This window comes from Trichosurus vulpecula, chromosome 6, assembly GCF_011100635.1.
Source record: "Trichosurus vulpecula isolate mTriVul1 chromosome 6, mTriVul1.pri, whole genome shotgun sequence".
NCBI classification, from domain to species: domain Eukaryota; kingdom Metazoa; phylum Chordata; class Mammalia; order Diprotodontia; family Phalangeridae; genus Trichosurus; species Trichosurus vulpecula.
Window position 1 is genome coordinate 67,767,050 of NC_050578.1, and position 12,716 is coordinate 67,779,765.

A 12,716-nucleotide genomic window follows, 5' to 3' on the forward strand; every position below is an offset into this window, starting at 1 on the left:
GAAACCAAGAGAATGATTACATAAGAATTTGAAAGCTGTGAAAATGAAAGTGCTTAGTTTTCAGCAAAGACTCTATAATGCTATAACCCTAAATCACGTAAAATAATGACAACTGGAAAACAAGCATAACATTTTTTCCAGAACTGAATCATCAGTCTAATTAATATGAATGACTTCAATCTGGTCACAAATATATTTATGACAAGGATCATGGAAGGGAAAATGAGAAATATTTGCAAATAAAAAAGACTAGTATCAAAATACAAAGGAATATTATCTAAAATATTGGTCCAAACCTTTCAATTTTCTGAACCACTTCTCCCGACTATCTAACCAGCCTCTGAATGAGCATCAGCTTTAGCTTTTTTAGGTCAAGAATAAACAATGTTAATGTGTTTTTCCTTCTAAGAAGAGAAGATCATCAAGTTCTCTATTATACTTAAGAATATTGGTTCTGTCCTCTGAATTTTCCTACAATCTTTAAGAAGAGGGGCGGAAATGATCCTCTGATTCTTTCTGTGTATCTACTACAATTCCATGGGTTCGTTCAGATATTTGATGTCTTCCTAAATGAAGTCCAGCATAGCATCCTAGAAAGTCACCATGCCTTGAGTCAAAGGATCTCCATTCAGTTCCTACCTTTGATGCTCCCTATTGTGTGACCTTGGACAAGTGGCTTGAACTTGTCATCAGTTTCCTCTTGTATAAAATAAGAGCCTTAGGTAAATGACCTTTTAAGTCCCTTCCTTCTATGATTATATATTTACTTATATAAAATGATTATTTTTTTAGCCAGCTTTTTATTTGAAGACATTGCTTGCTAGGACTTTCTGTCCTAAAAAGGAAAATGAAATCCTAGAAATAGTTGTTCACCAGGCAGTTATTGACTACAGTACAATTAGTACTGAGAAGCCTTCTTTATTGTTGCTTTGGAGTCTGTGGAAATAAAAATAAAGAGGCTATTGAGAAAAGAAAAAAGCCACATTTTAAAAGTTGAACAGTCTTTCATTCCAGAGGGTTCTGGAGAGCTCTTCAGTATACCTACTCCTTGGTTATCCAGTTCATATTTCAACATCATCTTTTTGAGACTTCTCATTGATTCTACTTTAGATCTGTGTATGAATCCTTTTTCTCCTTCCTTCTTGATAATCAGAACTCCAAAGAGCAATCCTAGGAGATAGAGAGTACAGTTATCCATTTTACATCATGGGGGTTAGGAGCACAATCTGGAAAATCCATGTAAAAATTTTTGCCCCTCCCTTTGTACCAGAGATAGAGTCTTAATTTTTTCTTTTTCTTTTATAGAACGTTTATAGTACCTTATTGTAAAATTTGGGTCAAGTATTTGGTCATAGGCTCTGTCTTGTCTGTTGGTCTTTACATGTCACTTGTGGTTTTCCCAAAAGTCCCCAAAAATTTCTATTTAATTTCTTATGCTGCCCTGAATAACTGTGGGGAAAGTCGTGATGTGGAAGGGATAATTGCATAGCACTTGCCCCATTTTAAAGGAAAAGAAACTGAGGGACAGTAAGGTGAGGTCATTTTCTCAGGGTCACATGGGTGCTAAGTGGCCATGTCAGAGTCCTCTCACTCCCAGATCTGTCTTCTGTTCTTGACATCACACTGTCCCTCTCTAGGACAGTACAGAGGGACAATCAGCACAGATGTGAAGCTTTGAGACCTTCATTCAACAGAATTCCTTCACAGGTTAGATAGAATGCTGTGCGTGGCACATTGTCTTTTACACATGATTTCTTCCCAGAAATGACTTTTATCAATGACAAAAGATATCAGTAAAACATATGCCTTTTCTAAAGGTTTTTTTTTAATAAGGAAAGAAAGAATGGTATACGGCTAAATGAAATTACAGGGAAATTTCCCCTTGGATGAGATCTGAAACTTTCTCTTCGTTCAGCTGAGTTATCTTGATCCCAATGGAAGAACTCATTTACTCTGTGTATTATCTGGTATGTCAACTATCAATTTGGATAAATGGCTTCTTTGCTATTTGCTATGTGTGTTCATTGTGGTACTGATATCTGGTGGGGAGTGGGGCGGGGGGGAGCTTGGGTATAGAGCTTGGGATTCTGCTAAGATACAATAATCACAAATTTAGTCTGAACCTAAAAACTACTTCCCCTAGACTAATCATGTGAGCTTTTTTTTTTCTCCCTCCGACATGGGACACAGTGAAAAGTGTTAAGCCTGGAGGCAGGAAGACCTGAATTCAAATCCAGTTTCAGACACTTATTAGCTATGTGGCCCTAAACAAATCATTTAACCTCTGTGCTTCAGTTTCTTTAAATGTAAAAGAGGATGATAATAGCACCTACTTCCCAGGGAGGATGTGAAGATCAAATGAAATGATATTCATAAAATGCTTAGCACAGAATCTGGCATGTAGTAGGTGGTTAATGAATGCTTGTTTCCCACCTTGCTTCCAATGATAGAAATTTCTGGACTACTCATCTATGTGGTTTCTTCTGTCCTCTCTGGTTTAGCAATTCCAGAAAGTTCCTTGGAAAAGGTTTTTAGCTGATGGGAAAGAGATATGACTATGCTTCATACATTTGCCATGAATTATGAGACAAAGAGCTGTTCATTTATTTGTTTTTTAACAAGTTTCCTGGCACATAAGCTTAAGCTGTTCATGACCCTTTCACAGACCTGGGCAAGAAGATTATACCTACTTTTGCATTTTCTTTTTGTTACATATTTCTCTATCACTCTACACGTTGCAAGTATATTGGGTATTTGATAATGGAAAAAGCAGACAAATACCTTATTTCTGGATCTCTTTTCTTTTGGTAAGACTCCAAATACCTTACTAACATTAACTCCTTAGTCCTCACAACCTACCATATTTCTAGAGGGGAAAACTAGTTAATTTAAGAGGCAGTATTGTATGGTAGAAAGAGTGCTTGCCTTGGAAACCTGAGTTCAAACTCTACCTCTGCTGTGTGGCTTTAGGCAAGACACAACCTCTTCAAGACCCTATTTTCTCAAGTAGCATGTAACCCTTAGCTCAAAGGGCCATTTGTAGGAGAATGATTATCATTCTGACCCTATACTTGTGGGAGGGGCAAGCAGAGTTGGCAGGAGCCTAAGAGAATAGGGATTTAATCTCTGTGGGCATTGAGCATCAAGAGAGAAGATGATCCATTTCAGGCTCTCTTCAGGGCTTTAGAGGGACAAATATGCTGGGAAGAAGTCAACATGTGGAATAGTTGGCAATCTCTATCATGTTCTATCTCCAGATTGCTACACTAGTGACTTTGGGGAAATTTCCCCTTGGATGAGATCTGAAACTTTCTCTTGGTTCAGCTGAGTTATCTTACTCCCAAAGGAAGAGCTCATTTACTCTGTGTATTATCTGGTATATCAATTTTCAACTTGGATAAATGGTGAGGAGTGGTGGCAGGAGGAGGAGAGGCATGGGTATAGGGTTTGGGGCTCTGCTAAGATACAATAGTAATGAACATAGTTTGAACCTAAAATCTACTTCCCCTAGACTAATCCTATTTAAAGAATCAAATAGATATAATCTTAGCCTGGTACCTCCACTCACTGAGGAGAACAGAATGGTGGTCTCTGACCTCAACCTCTTGCTTCCCCTCCTGGCAGGAAACAAAGTATCCTTGGAGAAGAATGGGTGAAGGAGGTGCAAGAGAAATCTATTATTGCCTCCCTGTGAACCACATCTAGACAGACCCATGTGGATATAATTAGTCTAAATAGCACATGCGCGCGCGCACACACACACACACACACACACAGACACACACACGCACGCACACACGCACACACCATACCACCATAGCATACTCTACATGGTAAAATGAGGAGGTTGGACTAAATCAGAGGAATCATACATGACACCAGAGACTAGCAACACTCCCAAGTGAGTCCTGATGATGGGACATCCCCGGCTATCTTTTCCAGCATTGACTGTATCTTATCTGAGGTTGCAGAAAATTAAGAGACTTGTTCCAGATGAAATAGGCAGTAAGGATTGGAGGATAGATTGGAATCTAGAAGCTCTGACTCCAAGAGACCATGCTCTTTCCATTGTACCATATTGCCTTTCCTAATAAATGTTTTGGGAATTTGAAGGTAGATCATAGGACCATAGACTTGGAGTAAGAAGGGAGCTGTAAAATCACAAATTTCAACCTTCTCACTCTCTAATTTTAAGGATGAGGAAAATGAGGCACATTTTAAGTGATGTTGATATCTTTATTTAGTCCTTAAGGATTCCTGCATGTCACCTTCTTTGCAAAGGATCAGCTTCTCCTCCTCCTTGATTTTCACTAGATGGCGCTATGTAGTCTTGTTATTGGGTATGTGATGTGGCATACTGGATTTCACATATTCTGATTCAAAGTTATTGTTTTTTGTTCTTTCCTCCTACAGGGTTGGATTTCCACTATGAAAACCTGGAATTTTCTCAGGTTGTAGTAGACAAGACCTTTTGTACTTATCTAGGGCAGTGTCCTCCACAGTGGTGGTCATAATTCTAAGAGGTCCATCGCATGACCATGTAGGTGGTTACCGACCAGAGTGGTCGGTAACACCCAGTCATGAGATGTGTCTTTAATATGACCACACCAACTCTATCCCCGAAAAGTCCCCCAGTCCCACCCTATACTATGAAAGTTTCCAACCTCCCCCTTTCTGAGTCAGGCACCCCCTTAAGGCAATTATAACTAAGTCATTGAACACCTACAGCTTCTGTGTAAATGCCATTGGGAAAATTCCCACCACCACCCAATTACAGATCATTTTCCCCCTCCCAGACACCTGGTGATTACAGTCGGTGACAACTTAAAGTGAACTCCAATCTGAGAGGCAGTGACCAAAGGGTAAGAACATTGTCCCTTCTTTTCATTTTGGGTGAGACAAAATGAGTCATGCCAGATGAGAAGACATAGATGAGCTGGAATCTACATTACAAACCTCTTTGCATTATCTTTCTTTTATGCATATTTTATTTTTAATTTGTGGAATAAAACAAGCAATTCCATAACATAGTATAATAATTAAAAAGATGGTTGTACATGAAACTGCAAATCTATTAGGTACAACTTGCTATTCCTTTTAAATATATAATAGTTATCATGTAAATTTCGTTTTTCTTTTTTTCTTCTCTCCTCCCACCCTAGAGATGCATTATCTTTCCCTCCAAACCCACCCCTCTTCCAAACTTCCCTACTGAGAACACCGTCATCTCTCCAGTCACCATGATTCATAATGTCAGTGTTTTCTCCAGCTCCTCAATCTCCGTCATCCCATTTATCATCATTTTCTAAATCTTATCATCTCTCCCTCCATGACCTCTCTTGCATGTGTTCCCTTCTCTACTCACACAGGTGTTGTTCTGCCCTGACAATGTTCTCATCACCTCCCACTATTACAATCGCCTCCTAATCCTCAAGTTTCATGTTCAAGTCTGTCCCCTCTCCAATCCATCCTCCACACAACTGTCAAAGAAAGCTCAGGTCTGACCATATCTCTCCAAATCTGAATAAACTCCGGTGTTCCCTATTGACTCTAGGATCAAATGTGATTTTTGTATTTATCTTAACTTTTTAAAAATAGGTCAATTTATAAAATATAGGACCTGGACCAGTGATTTCATGGGTATTGGAAACTCTTGGGTTAAAAGAAAAAGATTGGGGGGTAGGGCAGAGTGCTTCTACTAGTGCACTTCAATGCTTTCTACTGAAATTTATCACACTTAGAAAGCTATCTAGAGTCCTGAGTGGTTAAATGACTTGCCTAGGCTCATACAGTCAGCATGTGTCAGAGGTGGAATTTGAACCTAGGTCTTTCTGACTTCAAGGTTGGTTTTCTATTCATTACACCATGCTAGTACATGTATATAATCGACAAATAAATAAATATATGCATATTGGAGACGCATGCTCAAAGATGCTTTACTTATAGGAATAGGCAATCAATAAGATTTAGAAACCATTGGTTGAAGGTAGAGAGGAAGCTATATTATCTTGACTTCACCTAAAAATTCTACCTAGTGACCTCCCAGTGGTCTTGCTAACTTTCTATATCGTTTTCCTCCTGGCCCTGGCCCTAACTTCCTCAACTTCAAAACCATTCCTTTTCTGCCATTGGCTCATCCTAGAGCTTTCTTCAGTGCCTGGACCTTCCTTGCCCTTAAGAGTCGATCACCATTTCAAGCTCTCTTTTCCCATTGGCAGATTCCCCTTGGAGCCTCCATTTTGTTGAAGAGCCCAGGCCAATTTACCTTCATTCTCCTCCCAGCCCTGTCCCTGACTCTCTGGACTTCAGAAACATGTCCTCATGCCAAGTAGCTTCCTCCTCTCCCATCCTCTAATTTTCACCTCCTTTTTGTGTACTATCTTCCCCCATTAGAATAGAAGCTCCTTGATGTCAGGGACTGCCTTTATTTTTGCTTGTATTTGTAACCCCAGAGCTAAGCACAATGTGTGGCATTAATAAATGCTTACTTCTTTCCTTCCTTCCTTCCTTCCTTCCTTTACTTCCTTCCTTCCTTCCTTCTTTCTTTCTTTCCTTCCTTCCTTCCTTCTTTCTTTCTTTCCTTCCTCCCTTCCTTTCTTCCTTTCCTTCCTTCCTGCCTTCCTGCCTTCCTTCCTCCTTATAAAAAAGCACAAAAAAGGGGAAAATATTCAAATTGTGATATAATTGTCCCTTTGTATAGATTCACATTTTTCTAGCACTTAGCATGACAATTCCTGTCACATGGTAGGCATTTCATAAATACTTATCTCATTGACCGGTTGATTTTAGTTTTGGATAGCTTGAGCCCTCAGCATAAAGACAACTATTCTATTCTGGAACTCAATAGCAAATATGCAATTTCTCTGGTGGCTGTTAGCTAACTAAATCTAAGATCCCTTTAGTGAGACCATGCTTTCCCTGAAGTGGCAATTTTTAAATTACCCTTAATACCTAACCTAATCCCTTATTCAGTGAATAAACTTAATAAATGTTTATTAAATTGAAGTGATAAATTTACATTTGCATGAAGAAGCTTTTTTTTATTTTAAACTGTCTTTCAAGCTGCTTCAAAACAATGTTCCTAGCTCATATATGTTCTTAAATAAAAAATGAAGCTGTGATCTCATTGATAAAAGTATTCCTTCTTTGTGGAAAGGCTTGCTATTGTACATATATACATACTAAAAACAAGAATTTGAAATAAATACTTGGTAGAGCAGGATGAGGGCAGCTAGGTGGCACAGTGGATAGAGCACTGGCATTGGAATCAGTAAGACTCATCTTCCTGAGTTCAAATTCAGCCTTGGACACTTACCAGCTGTGTGACCCTGTGCAAGTCTCTTAATCCAATTTGCCTCAGTTTCCTCATCCGTAAAAATGAGCTGGAGAAGGAAATTGCAAACTACTCCAGTATCTTTGCCAAGAAAATCCCAAATGGGGTCATGAAGAGCTGGATACCACTGAACAACAGCAAAAAGAGGGAGATGACATGAAGGGTCTCCACCTTGGACCCTTTGTTTCTTTGCCTTTCCCTTTACCATTCATTTGGCTGGAGACCAAAAAGAATCCCAAGGCTGAGAAAACAGGAGTATCTTAGATCAAAAAGCCCTTTGACAGTGTGTTAAAAAGGAAGTCCCCAAAATACTTGAGTGGTGCAGTTTGGCAATTGAACACTAATGGATGAATTCCTTAGGGTGTCTAAATAATTGTATATCATTGTCTCAGCAGCAGGATGCTTAATCCTGCCAAATATTTTTGAGTGATTATAGGTAGCTTTCTGGAGGCTCTGCAGTGTTCCAAGGCCTGTGATAATCACCAAAATGTCACCACAAACAAGGACATCTATTTAAAAAATGCCTTTTTTATTGGGACTCAGCACTAAAATCCACCCAGTCACAATAGAAAAGAGCTTCAGTGAATATGTTATATCTTACCTGATTTTAATGATCATATACTCACCAAAAAAAGAGTTTTTTAGGAAATCTTACATAATTCTTACATGTGCCTAAGACACATCTTTCTTGAGAGAATAGTGTTTTGCTCTGTTAAATCAAATGCTTTTGCATAGTCAACAAATAATAGCCACAGTGATATCTTTTATTGTCTGCATCTTTCTGTCAATTTGTGATGCTAAAAACGTGTTCTACTGATATGTATATATATATATATGTACATATATATAGTCATACATATCACACATATATGCATATATGTATGTGTGTATATATAATTTATATATTACAGAAGACTATCTCTTCCCCTGCTAATACTCTTATCATGTCCTCAATGCAAGTATATATTTACCCCCCCCAAAAAATTGAATATTGTTGGCAAAGTAGGCATAGGGGTCTATAGTTACTGATCTTCTCTTGATTCCTTTTTTTGGTAATAAAAAGTCCCAGATTTTTTCCACGCTTCCTTCAGATGCATTAAAAATCCATCCCAAAAATGCCCTCAAACTTTTGTTGCTTTCAGCATAAACATCTTCTGTGAACACTTGGTCCAATCCAGCTGGTTTTCCCATCTTTGTTTTTGTCAGTCTAATTTCATAAGCACATCCAAGACTGGTGTTATAGTCCACATGTGGCATTTCCACTATCCTCCATGGTGAAAAGAGTTGGCCACAATTTTGCAGATCTTTTCCATATTTCATCTGTTGTTCCCCCTTCCAGTTTCGCCATAAATATCCTCTGCATGATTTTGTTTAGTTGATTGTCTTGCTAAGCTTTCTTTTTAATTTTTTTCCCTCCACTGTTTCTCCCTATTTTATGAGGTGACATTGTTCAGAATCTTCTGCAGTATTTCTCCATAAACTTTTTAAAGTGAGTTTATAATTTAAAGCAGTCTTAAATTTGTCTGCCATGACTCTTTGCATGGCAAGTAAGGAACATCTTTTATGACTAATGGATTTGATTTACATCAGCCTAACTTCTTTATGAAGTTGTTCTTGTCAGTCAATTTGTTGGTTTTTTTGTCAGTGGATGTTCTCTTTTTCTTCCACCCATTTCCTGTTTTGGATTTCAATAACTGGTTTAAATAGGTCAAGTTGGAATTGTCTTATTTGCGTGTCATAGTTTTTTCCTCATATTTATCCTTTCTTCTATCTTTGAATTAATTTTGATCTTTTTTTAGCAAGTTGTAGCCCAAGGTAATAGATTCAGGAACAGTTCCCACATCATTAAGGTGAAAATATTCAGTGCTCATAATGTCCAGCACATTCCAATTCTTTTCTTAAGGAAAGTCTCAATGATGTACAGGCATGAGACTTTTCTACAGTCTTCAGGACTTTGGCCTTTCTCATTTCTTATTACTGAATTGTATTTTCTGACATATTTTCAACATCTTCCCCTAGTCTTACTTTTGCATTGGTGTGGCTAAATATAAAAGTATATGTTAATTCAGTTTGGTGGGTATGTCAAGTTCATTCATTTCTCCATCTCTTCATACTCTGTGATAGATATAGGTACCTAGGCTACAATTATTTTCTTGACCAAATGTTCTGTAAAAGAATGTTTCTTCTTGTCTTTGAGTGATCATAAAACAAACCCCTTGATCTCCCCCTCCAAGGAGAAACTGTGGCCTCCCCTTCCATTTATCAGAAAATTTCTTCTGTCTCCTGGTTTTGTTTATAGCAAAAAAAAAGTCAAGATTAATACAATTCCATTTCTTCAGTAGTATGTCCAATGGATGGGATCTCACACTTAAAGTACCAACAGCTAAGTTAAGGTTTCCAGATGGTCTAAACACTGTGATTCTTAGCAGCCTCTGCCTACTTTTCCATCTTCTACCCCCTTCCCTCACTATCACTGGTCATGACCAGGCACAAGGGATAGAGCTTTGGACCTGAAGTCAGGAAGACTTGAGTTCAAATCCAGCCTCAGACACTAGCTGTGTGACCCTAAGTCATTTAACCTCTGTCTGCCTCAGTTTTCTGAACTGTAAAATGGGGAAAATAATAGCAACTATGTTACAGGGTTGTTGTGAGGATCAAATGAGATAATATTTCTAAAGTGTTTAGCGCAGTGCATGGCGCATAGTAGGTACTTAATGAATGTTTTTTTTTTCTCTTCCTCCCATTTTTTTCATTTTTTTAGCAGATTGTGTCATAAAGCCCCTTAAACTATGATTGCTGTGATTCACTTCATAGTTCTTACTCTGGTTTCTATTATGCTTCTTATTATGTTTATAGGGATAGGTTTGCTTTTTCAGAATTTTGCCACTGAAAATGCCATTCTTTCTCTGAGCAATGTAAAAGAATTGATAATACTTGCTAAATATATGTATCCATATATGTGTGTATCTTAATAATTAAAGCCTTTCTCCTCTTGTCTTTGTGTCTTGAAAGTTTATCACTCCTCTCTGCTAAAAAAAAATAAACATAAAAAATAAAAACCTGTTAGCATTCATTTATATAATCACAAAGGGAGAAGTCATAAGCACATCCACAAGGCCTTTTATTCTCTCCAGAGAGAACAACCCAAAGGCATCTTACTGGAACTGGCCAGGAAATTTAGAATTGGCTACTATCCTATGTACCTAAGTCATTTTAATCTCTTTTTACTTTCTTTTGTTTTCACCTTGGAAATCAGCCAAAAAGGTTTCTGTGGTGAATAAAAATGATGCTAAGGTACAGTTTTCTCAAGGGCAAAATATAGATTTTAATAACAATGACCCATATACTGTTAGTAAAAACAGGTTTTGCTGGCACCTCAGCAGTAAGCCAAGGACCGGAGCATGATCAATTTATTAGGTAGGGTAGAACAACCAGTAAACTGGGTCAGTGGTCTCTCTCAATGACCAAACACCCAGAGTGAGGCCCAACAGGGCCTTTTAAACCTAGCTGTGTCTTCCTTTTTACTGGCTTGACAGTACATCATTTGGACCTGCCCTGGCAAAGGCCAGACAATCCTGTTAAGTAGACATTTTAATGAGGAGGTGGTTTAAGAGTTATCAGCTCCTCCCTACTACTTCATTGTTGGAGTGGGGGGGGGGGGAGTGTAGCTACTTCTCAGGTGATAGGATTAGTCTTCAACTAGAAAAAGTTAGCTGGCCTTCGGATATGGCTGATGACTCCCTTCTGACATTTAACACATGCTAGTTGCTTTATGAGACCCAGTTGCCTTTAGAAATCACAGCTAGAAAAACAAAAACAATCTCAGTCAGGTACCCCACTCTGTTGGTCCCCCCCTTGGAGACCAAGTCACCTCTAACTTTGATGAGGAAAATGGAGGAAAGGAGACTTGTCCCCTGCGGAGGGCCTAGCCCAACGTAGCTTTCTATTTATAGGGTGTATGGGGTGTAAAGTGAGGAATAGCACCTTTGGTATGAGGGCTTGCCAAGCCCTTTTCAGGGCTGCTCTTTTACCTTTGGGGTCCAACTGGTCACTCATCTCTTACCTGTGGCTCCAAGAAGCTGTAGCATGGGCAAGGACCATGGTCCAGGAAAACTGTCTAGACACCCAATGGAATGGGTGGGTGAGAACAATTTGTTCCAATGACAATTTGTTCCAAGGTCATCCACCAGGCCATCACCAGTCATCCTGACTTTTGTCTTGCCACTGGACTTTGAGGACTTAGGCAGAGTGAGGCTGACAACTTGGTGCAACTCTGCCTTACTTAAATCTAATTCATGCACAAATCAAGATGAGGTCAATGGTCCTCTTCCGAAACCAAGGATGAACAACAAAAGCAAGGGTCCCACTTAGGAGGAGCCCAGCCCATGGTGGTTGAGGAACAGATGACTTGGGGGATAGGAGTGATCAAATGACTCAATCCTGCCCTTCAGAAAGTGCCTGGTAAACTAGAGTGAAAAAAATTGGGGTCTGGCCAAAAAGGGAAAAGGATGGATTTCAAATTAATATGATAGAATATAATATTAATTTTCCTCATCTCCCTCCCTTTCTCCAATTATAATTTCATGGGTAAGTGTCCAGCTGGACACAAAAAGTCCCACAGCACCTGAAATGATAGATAAGACCATCTATATCCCACCTTGTTAGCCAATTTTGAGCAAATTGGAAAATAGTCAAATCTCAGTAGAGATTACAGACCCAATATGTGTATTTTACTTGTTTATGAATTATATGCATGTACTAGTACAGTGTAATGGATGGGAAACCAGCCTCAAAGCCAGAAAGACCTGGGTTCAAGTCCTATCTTGGACACATGCTGACTATTTCACCCTGGACAAGTTATTTTCACTCTCTATGTTCTAGACAACTCTTGAAAAATGTAAATTTTTAAAAAATGGCAAAGTTCAATGAAATAAGAGGTTCAGTCCCTACCTTTATGCAATCTAATATTCTTAATCCTCTCAACGAGTGATTACATTCCGGGTCCCAGAGCATGGATCTGAAATCAGATGGAAAAGATAAGATGTTGCTTTTCCCAAAATCACCATGATGGAATGTCCAAAAGGGATTGGAGGAGAACAACTCTACTAATTGCCAGATTTAGGACTTTTCCTATACACAGAGGGGAAGCTGGGAAGCCATCTTTGGAGGTGTCATACCATTGCCTCAATTTGTATGCAGATTTAGAGGACCTTAGCCTCCAACTTCAGCCCCCTTGTTGGTTATAACAACAACAACAATAATAGCTATAGTTTACAAAGACCTACTATGTGCCAGGCACTCTGCTAAGTACTTTACAAACATTGTCTCCTTTGATTCTCACAACAATTTTGGGAAGTAGGTGCCATTATTATCCCATTTTACA

At 38.7% G+C, this 12,716-nt stretch overlaps 1 long non-coding RNA gene across 1 annotated transcript; it reads right to left on the reverse strand.

Moving 5' to 3' along the window:
- Window positions 1-902: 902 nt before the first annotated feature.
- Window positions 903-12,351, reverse strand: LOC118853438. The gene is made up of 2 exons (XR_005010674.1): window positions 12,284-12,351; window positions 903-1,170 (listed from the first exon to the last, which is right to left on the reverse strand). It is a non-coding gene; the product is annotated as an uncharacterized LOC118853438 (long non-coding RNA).
- Window positions 12,352-12,716: the final 365 nt, after the last annotated feature.